Source organism: Somniosus microcephalus, unplaced genomic scaffold (assembly GCF_052327205.1).
Source record: "Somniosus microcephalus isolate GS21.2 unplaced genomic scaffold, FLI_Smic_1.0 unresolved_chr3, whole genome shotgun sequence".
NCBI lineage: Eukaryota > Metazoa > Chordata > Chondrichthyes > Squaliformes > Somniosidae > Somniosus > Somniosus microcephalus.
This window is the reverse complement of record NW_028225181.1, coordinates 73632258-73642150: the sequence shown is the minus strand read 5'-3', so window position 1 is coordinate 73642150 and position 9893 is coordinate 73632258.

Below are 9893 nucleotides of genomic sequence, written 5' to 3'. Positions count from 1 at the left end.
CCAAAACAATACACACACTCCAAAGCAAAACACACACATTCTCCAAAACAAAAAAAACACTCCAAAACAAAACACACACACTCTCCAAAACAAAACAAACACTCCAAAACAAAACACACACACTCTCCAAAACAATACACACACTCCAAAACAAAACACACACTCCAAAACAAAACACACACTCTCCAAAACAAAACTCACACTCCAAAACAAAACAAGCACTCCAAAACAAAGCACACACATTCTCCAAAACAAAACACACACTCCAAAACAAAACACACACACTCTCCAAAAAAAAACACACACTCCAAAACAAAACACACACTCTCCAAAACAAAACTCATACTCCAAAACAAAACACACACTCCAAAACAAAACACACACACTCTGCAGAACAAAACACACACTCCAAAACAGAACACACACACTCTCCAAAACAAAACACACACTCCAAAACAAAACACACACTCCAAAACAAAACACACACACACTCCAAAGCAAATACACACTCGAAAACAAAACACACACACTCTCAAAACAAAACACACACTCCAAATCAAAACACACACTCCAAAACAAAACACACACACTCTCCAAAGCAAAACACACACTCCAAAACAAAACACACACACGCTCCAAAAAAAACGCACACTCCAAATCAAAACACACACAGTCTCCAAAACAGAAAGAAACTCCAAAACAAAACACACACACTCTATATAACAAATCACACACTCCAAAACAAAACACACACACTCTCCATAACAATACACACACTCCAAAACAAAACACACACACTCTCCAAAACAAAACACACACACTCCAAAACAAAGCACACACACGCTCCAAAACAAAACGCACACTCCGAATCAAGACACACACAGTCTCCAAAACAGAAAGAAACTCCAAAACAAAACACACACACTCTCTAAAACAAAACACTAACTCCAAAACAAAACACACACTCTGCAAAACAAAACACACACTCCAAAACAAAACACACACGGGGGGTGGCTGGATTGGACAGTGTGAGGGGAGCTTTACACTCTTACCCCGGGGGGGTGTTTGGACAGTGTGAGGGGAGCTTTTCACTGTGACCCCGGGGGGTGTTGGACAGTGTGAGGGGAGCTTTACACTCTGACCCCGGGGGGGGGATTGGACAGTGTGAGGGGAGCTTTACACTCTCACCCCGCGGGGGGGGGGGGATTGGACATTGTGAGGGGATCTTTACACTCTGACCCCGGGGTGGGGGATTGGACAGTGTGAGGGGAGCTTTACACTCTGACCGCGGGGGGGGGGGATTGGACAGTGTGAGGTGAGCTTTACACTCTGACCCCGGGGGGTGGGATTGGACAGTGTGAGGGGAGCTATACACTCTGACCCCGGGGGGGGAATTGGACAGTGTGAGGGGAGCTTTACACTCTGACCGCGGGGGGGGGGATTGGACAGTGTGAGGGGAGCTTTACACTCTGACCCCGGGGGGGATTGGATAGTGTGAGGGGAGCTTTATACTCTGACCCGGGGGGGGGGATTGGACAGTGTGAGGGGAGCTTTACACTCTGACCCCGGGGGGGGGATTGGACAGTGTGAGGGGAGCTTTGTACTCTGACCACGGGGGGGGTGTTTGGACAGTGTGAGGGGAACTTTACACTCTGACCCCGGGGGGGGGGTGTCATTGGACAGTGTGAGGGGAGCTTTACACTCTGACCCCGGAGTGGCTGGATTGGACAGTGTGAGGGGAGCTTTACACTCTGACCCCGTGGGGGGGAATGGACTGTGTGAGGGGAGCTTTACACTCTGACCCCGGGGGGTAGGGATTGGAGAGTGTGAGTGGAGCTTTACACTCTGACCCCGGGGGGGATTGGACAGTGTGAGGGGAGCTTTACACTCTGACCCCGGGGGGGATTGGACAGTGTGAGGGGAGCTTTACACTCAGACCCCGGGGGGGGGGGAGCGGATAGGGCAGTGTGAGGGGAGCTTTACACTCTGACCCCGGGGGGGTGGATTGGACAGTGTGAGGGGAGCTTTACACTCTGACCCCAAGGGGGTGGGTGATTGGACAGTGTGAGGGGAGCTTTACACTCTGACCCCGGGGGGGGATTGGACAGTGTGAGGGGAGCTTTACACTCTGACGCCGGGGGGGGGGGATTGGACAGTGTGAGGGGAGCTTTACACTCTGACCCCGGGGGGGGATTGGACAGTGTGAGGGGAGCTTTACACTCTGACCCCGGGGGAGGGGAATTGGACAGTGTGAGGGGAGCTTTACACTCTGACCCCGGGGGTGGGGATTGGACAGTGTGAGGGGAGCTTTACACTCTGACCCCGGGGTGGGGGATTGGACAGTGTGAGGGGAGCTTTATACTCAGACCCCGGGGGGGGGGGGGAATTGGACAGTGTGAGGGGAACTTTACACTCTGACCCCGAGGGGGGGGTGGATTGGACAGTGTGAGGGGAGCTTTACACTCTGACCCCGTGGGGGCTGGATTGGACAGTGTGAGGGGAGCTTTACACTCTGACCCCGGGGGGGGATTGGACAGTGTGAGGGGAGCTTTACACTTTGACCCCGGGGGAATTGGACAGTGTGAGGGGAGCTTTACACTTTGACCCCGGAGAGGGCTGGATTGGACAGTGTGAGGGGAGCTTTACACTCTGACCCCGAGAGGGTGGTATTGGACAGTGTGAGGGGAGCTTTACACTCTGACCCCGGGGGAGTGGATGGGACAGTGTGAGTGGAGCTTTACACTCTGACCCCGGGGGGGGGATTGGACAGTGTGAGGGGAGCTTTACACTCTGACCCCGGTGGGGGGGGCTTGGACAGTGTGAGGGGAGCTTTACACTCTGACCCCGGGGGGGGAGGATTGGACAGTGTGAGGGGAGCTTTGCACTCTGACCCCGGGGGGGGGATTGGACTGTGAGATGGGAGCTTTACACTCTGACCCCGGGGGGGGATTGGACAGTGTGAGGGGAGCTTTACACTCTGAACCCGGGGGGGTGGTTGGACAGTGTGAGGGGAGCTTTAAACTCTGACCTCGGGGGGGGATTGGACAGTGTGAGGGGAGCTTTGCACTCTGACCCCGGGGGGTGGATTGGACAGTGTGAGGGGAGCTTTACACTCTGACCCAGGGGGGGGGATTGGACAGTGTGAGGGGAGCTTTACACTCTGACCCCGGGGGGGGGATTGGACAGTGTGAGGGGAGCTTTACACTCTGATCCCGGGGGGGGATTGGACAGTGTGAGGGGAGCTTTACACTCTGATCCCGGGGGGGGATTGGACAGTGTGAGGGGAGCTTTACACTCTGACCCCGGGGGGGTGGATTGGACAGTGTGAGGGGAGCTTTACACCCTGACCCCGGGGGGGGGGCGATTGGACAGTGTGAGGGGAGCTTTACACTCTGACCCCGGGGGGGTGGTTGGACAGAGTGAGGGGAGCTTTACACTCTGACCCCGGGGGGGGGATTGGACAGTGTGAGGGGAGCTTTACACTCTGACCCCGGGGGGGGATTGGACAGTGTGAGGGGAGCTTTACACTCTGACCCCGGGGGAGGGGATTGGACAGTGTGAGGGGAGCTTTACACTTTGACCCCGGGGGGGGGATTGGACAGTGTGAGGGGAGCTTTACACTCTGACCCTGGGGAGGGCTGGATTGGACAGTGTGAGGGGAGCTTTACACTCTGACCCCGGGGGGACTGGATTGGACAGTGTGAGGGGAGCTTTACACTCTGACCCCGGGGGGGGTGGAATTGGACAGTGTGAGGGGAGCTTTACACTTTGACCCCGGGGGGGGGATTGGACAGTGAGAGGGGAGCTTTGCACTCTGACCCCGGGGGGGGGGATTGGACAGTGTGACGGGAGCTTTGCACTCTGACCCCGGGGGGTGGGATTGGACAGTGTGAGGGGAGCTTTACACTCTGACCCCGGGGGGGGATTGGACAGCGTGAGGGGAGCTTTACACTCTGACCCCGGGGCGGGGGGATTGGACAGTGTGAGGGGAGCTTTACACTCTGACCCCGGGGGGGGTACTGGATTGGACAGTGTGAGGGGTGCTTTACTCTCTGACCCCGGGTGGATTGGACAGTGTCAGGGGAGCTTTTCACTCTGACCCCGGGGGGACTGGATTGGACAGTGTGAGGCGAGCTTTACACTCTGACACCGAGGGGGTGATTGGACAGTGTGAGGGGAGCTTTACACTCTGACCCCGGGGGGGGATTGGACAGTGTGAGGGGAGCTTTACTCTCTGACCCGGGGGACTGGATTGGACAGTGTGAGGGGTGCTTTACACTCTGACCCCGGGGGGACTGGATTGGACAGTGTGAGGGGAGCTTTACACTCTGACCCCGGGGGGTGATTGGACAGTGTGAGGGGAGCTTTACACTCTGACCCCGGGGGGCGGGGATTGGACAGTGTGAGGGGAGCTTTACACTCTGACCCCGGGGGGGGGATTGGACAGTGTGAGGGGAGCTTTACACTCTGACCCCGGGGGGGGATTGGACAGTGTGAGGGGAGCTTTACACTCTGACCCCGGGGGAGGGGATTGGACAGTGTGAGGGGAGCTTTACACTTTGACCCCGGGGGGGGGATTGGACAGTGTGAGGGGAGCTTTACACTCTGACCCTGGGGAGGGCTGGATTGGACAGTGTGAGGGGAGCTTTACACTCTGACCCCGGGGGGACTGGATTGGACAGTGTGAGGGGAGCTTTACACTCTGACCCCGGGGGGGGTGGAATTGGACAGTGTGAGGGGAGCTTTACACTTTGACCCCGGGGGGGGGATTGGACAGTGAGAGGGGAGCTTTGCACTCTGACCCCGGGGGGGGGGATTGGACAGTGTGACGGGAGCTTTGCACTCTGACCCCGGGGGGTGGGATTGGACAGTGTGAGGGGAGCTTTACACTCTGACCCCGGGGGGGGATTGGACAGCGTGAGGGGAGCTTTACACTCTGACCCCGGGGCGGGGGGATTGGACAGTGTGAGGGGAGCTTTACACTCTGACCCCGGGGGGGGTACTGGATTGGACAGTGTGAGGGGTGCTTTACTCTCTGACCCCGGGTGGATTGGACAGTGTCAGGGGAGCTTTTCACTCTGACCCCGGGGGGACTGGATTGGACAGTGTGAGGCGAGCTTTACACTCTGACACCGAGGGGGTGATTGGACAGTGTGAGGGGAGCTTTACACTCTGACCCCGGGGGGGGATTGGACAGTGTGAGGGGAGCTTTACTCTCTGACCCGGGGGACTGGATTGGACAGTGTGAGGGGTGCTTTACACTCTGACCCCGGGGGGACTGGATTGGACAGTGTGAGGGGAGCTTTACACTCTGACCCCGGGGGGTGATTGGACAGTGTGAGGGGAGCTTTACACTCTGACCCCGGGGGGCGGGGATTGGACAGTGTGAGGGGAGCTTTACACTCTGACCCCGGGGGGGGGAAATGGATAGTGTGAGGGGAGCTTTACACTCTGACCCCGGGGGGGGGATTGGACAGTGTGAGGGGAGCTTTACACTCTGACCCCGGGGGGGATTGGACAGTGTGAGGCGAGCTTTACACTCTGACCCCGGGGTGGGATTGGACAGTGTGAGGGGAGCTTTACACACTGACCCCGGGGAGGAGGTGTCATTGGACAGTGTGAGGGGAGCTTTACACTCTGACCCCGGAGTGGCTGGATTGGACAGTGTGAGGGGAGCTTTACACTCTGACCCCGTGGGGGGGATTGGACTGTGTGAGGGGAGCTTTACACTCTGACCCCGGGGGGGAAGGGTTTGGACAGTGTGAGGGGAGCTTTACACTCTGACCCCGGGGCGGGGATTGGACAGTGTGAGGGGAGCTTCACACTCTGACCCCGGAGGGTGGGAGGATTGGACAGTGTGAGGGGAGCTTTACACTCTGACCCCGGGGGGGGCTGGATTGGACAGTGTGAGGGGAGCATTACACTCTGACCCCGGGGGGGGGTTTGGACAATGTGATGGGAGCTTTACACTCTGACCCCGGGGGGCGATTGGACAGTGTGAGGGGAGCTTTACACTCTGACCCCGGGGGGGGTGTTGGACAGTGTGAGGGGAGCTTTACACTCTGACCCCGGTGGGGGATTGGACAGTGTGAGGGGAGCTTTACACTCTGACCCCGGGGGGGTGGATTGGACAGTGTGAGGGGAGCTTTACACTCTGACCCCGGGGCGGGGGGCGATTGGACAGTGTGAGGGGAGCTTTACACTCTGACCCCGGGGGGGTGATTGGACAGTGTGAGGAGAGCTTTACACTCTGAACCCGGGGGGGGGATTGGACAGTGTGAGGGGAGCTTTACACTCTGACCCCGGGGGGACTGGATTGGACAGTGTCAGGAGAGCTTTACACTCTGACCCCGGGGGGGGGATTGGACAGTGTGAGGAGAGCTTTACACTCTGACCCCGGGGGGACTGGATTGGACAGTGTGAGGGGAGCTTTACACTCTGACCCCGGGGGGACTGGATTGGACAGTGTGAGGAGAGCTTTACACTCTGACCCCGGGGGGGGGATTGGACAGTGTGAGGGGAGCTTTACACTCTGACCCCGGGTGGCTGGATTGGACAGTGTGAGGGGAGCTTTACACTCTGACCCCGGGGGGACTGGATTGGACAGTGTGAGGGGAGCTTTACACTCTGACCCCGGGGGGACTGGATTGGACAGTGTGAGGGGAGCTTTACACTCTGACCCCGGGGGGGTTTGGTCAGTGTGAGGGGAGCTTTACACTCTGACCCCGGGGGGGGGATTGGACAGTGTGAGGGGAGCTTTACACTCTGACCCCGGGGGGACTGGATTGGACAGTGTGAGGGGAGCTTTACAATCCGACCCCGGGGTGGCTGGATTGGACAGTGTGAGGGGAGCTTTACACTCTGACCCCGGGGGGTGATTGGACAGTGTGAGGGGAGCTTTACACTCTGACCCCGGGCGGGGGGATTGGACAGTGTGAGGGGAGCTTTACACTCTGACCCGGGGGGGCGGATTGGACAGTGTGAGGGGAGCTTTACACTCTGACCCCGGGGGGGGGGATTGGACAGTGTGAGGGGAGCTTTACACTCTGACCCTGGGGGGGGGGTTTGGACAGTGTGAGGGGAGCTTTACACTCTGACCCCGGGGGGTGGATTGGACAGTGTGAGGGGCGCATTACACTCTGACCCTGGGGGGGGGAATTGGACAGTGTGAGGGGAGCATTACACTCTGACCCCGGGGGGGTGGTTTGGACAGTGTGAGTGGAGCTTTACAATCTGACCCGGGGGGGGTGAATTGGACAGTGTGAGGGGAGCTTTACACACTGACCCCGGGGGGGGGTGTCATTGGACAGTGTGAGGGGAGCTTTACACTCTGACCCCGGAGTGGCTGGATTGGACAGTGTGAGGGGAGCTTTATACTTTAACCCCGGGGGGGGGATTGGACAGTGTGAGGGGAGCTTTACACTCTGACCCCGGGGGGGGGGTGATTGGACAGTGTGACGGGAGCTTTGCACTCTGACCCCGGGGGGGGATTGGACAGCGTGAGAGGAGCTTTACACTCTGACCCCGGGGGGTGGGATTGGACAGTGTGAGGGGAGCTTTACACTCTGACCCCGGGGCGGGGGGATTGGACAGTGTGAGGGGAGCTTTACACTCTGACCCCGGGGCGGGGGATTGGACAGTGTGAGGTGAGCTTTACTCTCTGACCCCGGGGGAGGGATTGGACAGTGTGAGGCGAGCTTTACACTCTGACCCCGAGGGGGGGATTGGACAGTGTGAGGGGAGCTTTACACTCTGACCCCGGAGGGGGATTGGACAGTGTGAGGGGAGCTTTACACTCTGACCCCGGGGGGGGGATTGGACAGTGTGAGGCGAGCTTTACACTCTGACCCCGAGGGGGGGATTGGACAGTGTGAGGGGAGCTTTACACTCTGACCCCGGAGGGGGATTGGACAGTGTGAGGGGAGCTTTACTCTCTGACCCCGGGGGGGGGATTGGACAGTGTGAGGCGAGCTTTACACTCTGACCCCGAGGGGGGGATTGGACAGTGTGAGGGGAGCTTTACTCTCTGACCCGGGGGACTGGATTGGACAGTGTGAGGGGAGCTTTACACTCTGACCCCGGAGGGGGATTGGACAGTGTGAGGGGAGCTTTACTCTCTGACCCGGGGGACTGGATTGGACAGTGTGAGGGGTGCTTTACACTCTGACCCCGGGGTGACTGGATTGGACAGTGTGAGGGGAGCTTTACACTCTGACCCCGGGGGGTGATTGGACAGTGTGAGGGGAGCTTTACACTCTGACCCCGGGGGGCGGGGATTGGACAGTGTGAGGGGAGCTTTACACTCTGACCCCGGGGGGGGGATATGGATAGTGTGAGGGGAGCTTTACACTCTGACCCCGGGGGGGGGGGATTGGACAGTGTGAGGGGAGCTTTACACTCTGGCCCCGGGGGGGATTGGACAGTGTGAGGGGAGCTTTACACTCTGACCCCGGGGTGGGATTGGACAGTGTGAGGGGAGCTTTACACACTGACCCCGGGGGGAGGTGTCATTGGACAGTGTGAGGGGAGCTTTACACTCTGACCCCGGAGTGGCTGGATTGGACAGTGTGAGGGGAGCTTTACACTCTGACCCCGTGGGGGGGATTGGACTGTGTGAGGGGAGCTTTACACTCTGACCCCGGGGGGGAGGGATTGGACAGTGTGAGGGGAGCTTTACACTCTGACCCCGGGGTGGGATTGGACAATGTGAGGGGAGCTTTACACTCTGACCCCGGGGGGGGGATTGGACAGTGTGAGTGGAGCTTTACACTCTGACCCCGGGGGGGACTGGATTGGACAGTGTGAGGGGAGCTTTACACTCTGACCCCAGAGGGTGGGAGGATTGGACAGTGTGAGGGGAGCTTTACACTCTGACCCCGGGGGGGGCTGGATTGGACAGTGTGAGGGGAGCATTAGACTCTGACCCCGGGGGGGGTTTTGGACAATGTGATGGGAGCTTTACACTCTGACCCCGGGGGGCGATTGGACAGTGTGAGGGGAGCTTTACACTCTGACCCCGGGGGGGGTGTTGGACAGTGTGAGGGGAGCTTTACACTCTGACCCCGGTGGGGGATTGGACAGTGTGAGGGGAGCTTTACACTCTGACCCCGGGGGGGGATTGGACAGTGTGAGGGGAGCTTTACACTCTGACCCCGGGTGGCTGGATTGGACAGTGTGAGGCGAGCTTTACACTCTGACCCCGGGGGGACTGGATTGGACAGTGTGAGGGGAGCTTTACACTCTGACCCCGGAGGGGGATTGGACAGTGTGAGGGGAGCTTTACTCTCTGACCCGGGGCACTGGATTGGACAGTGTGAGGGGTGCTTTACACTCTGACCCCGGAGGGACTGGATTGGACAGTGTGAGGGGAGCTTTACACTCTGACCCCGGGGGGTGATTGGACAGTGTGAGGGGAGCTTTACACTCTGACCCCGGGGGGGATTGGACAGTGTGAGGCGAGCTTTACACACTGACCCCGGGGGGAGGTGTCATTGGTCAGTGTGAGGGGAGCTTTACACTCTGACCCCGGAGTGGCTGGATTAGACAGTGTGAGGGGAGCTTTACACTCTGACCCCGTGGGGGGGATTGGACAGTGTGAGGGGAGCTTTACACTCTGACCCCGGGGTGGGTTTGGACAATGTGAGGGGAGCTTTACACTCTGACCCCGGGGGGGGGATTGGACAGTGTGAGGGGAGCTTTACACTCTGACCCCGGGGTGGGTTTGGACAATGTGAGGGGAGCTTTACACTCTGACCCTGGGGGGTGGGATTGGACAGTGTGAGGGGAGCATTACACTCTGACCCTGGGGGGGGGGATTGGACAGTGTGAGGGGAGCTTTACAATCTGACCCGGGGGGGGGATAGGACAGTGTGAGGCGAGCTTTACACTCTGAC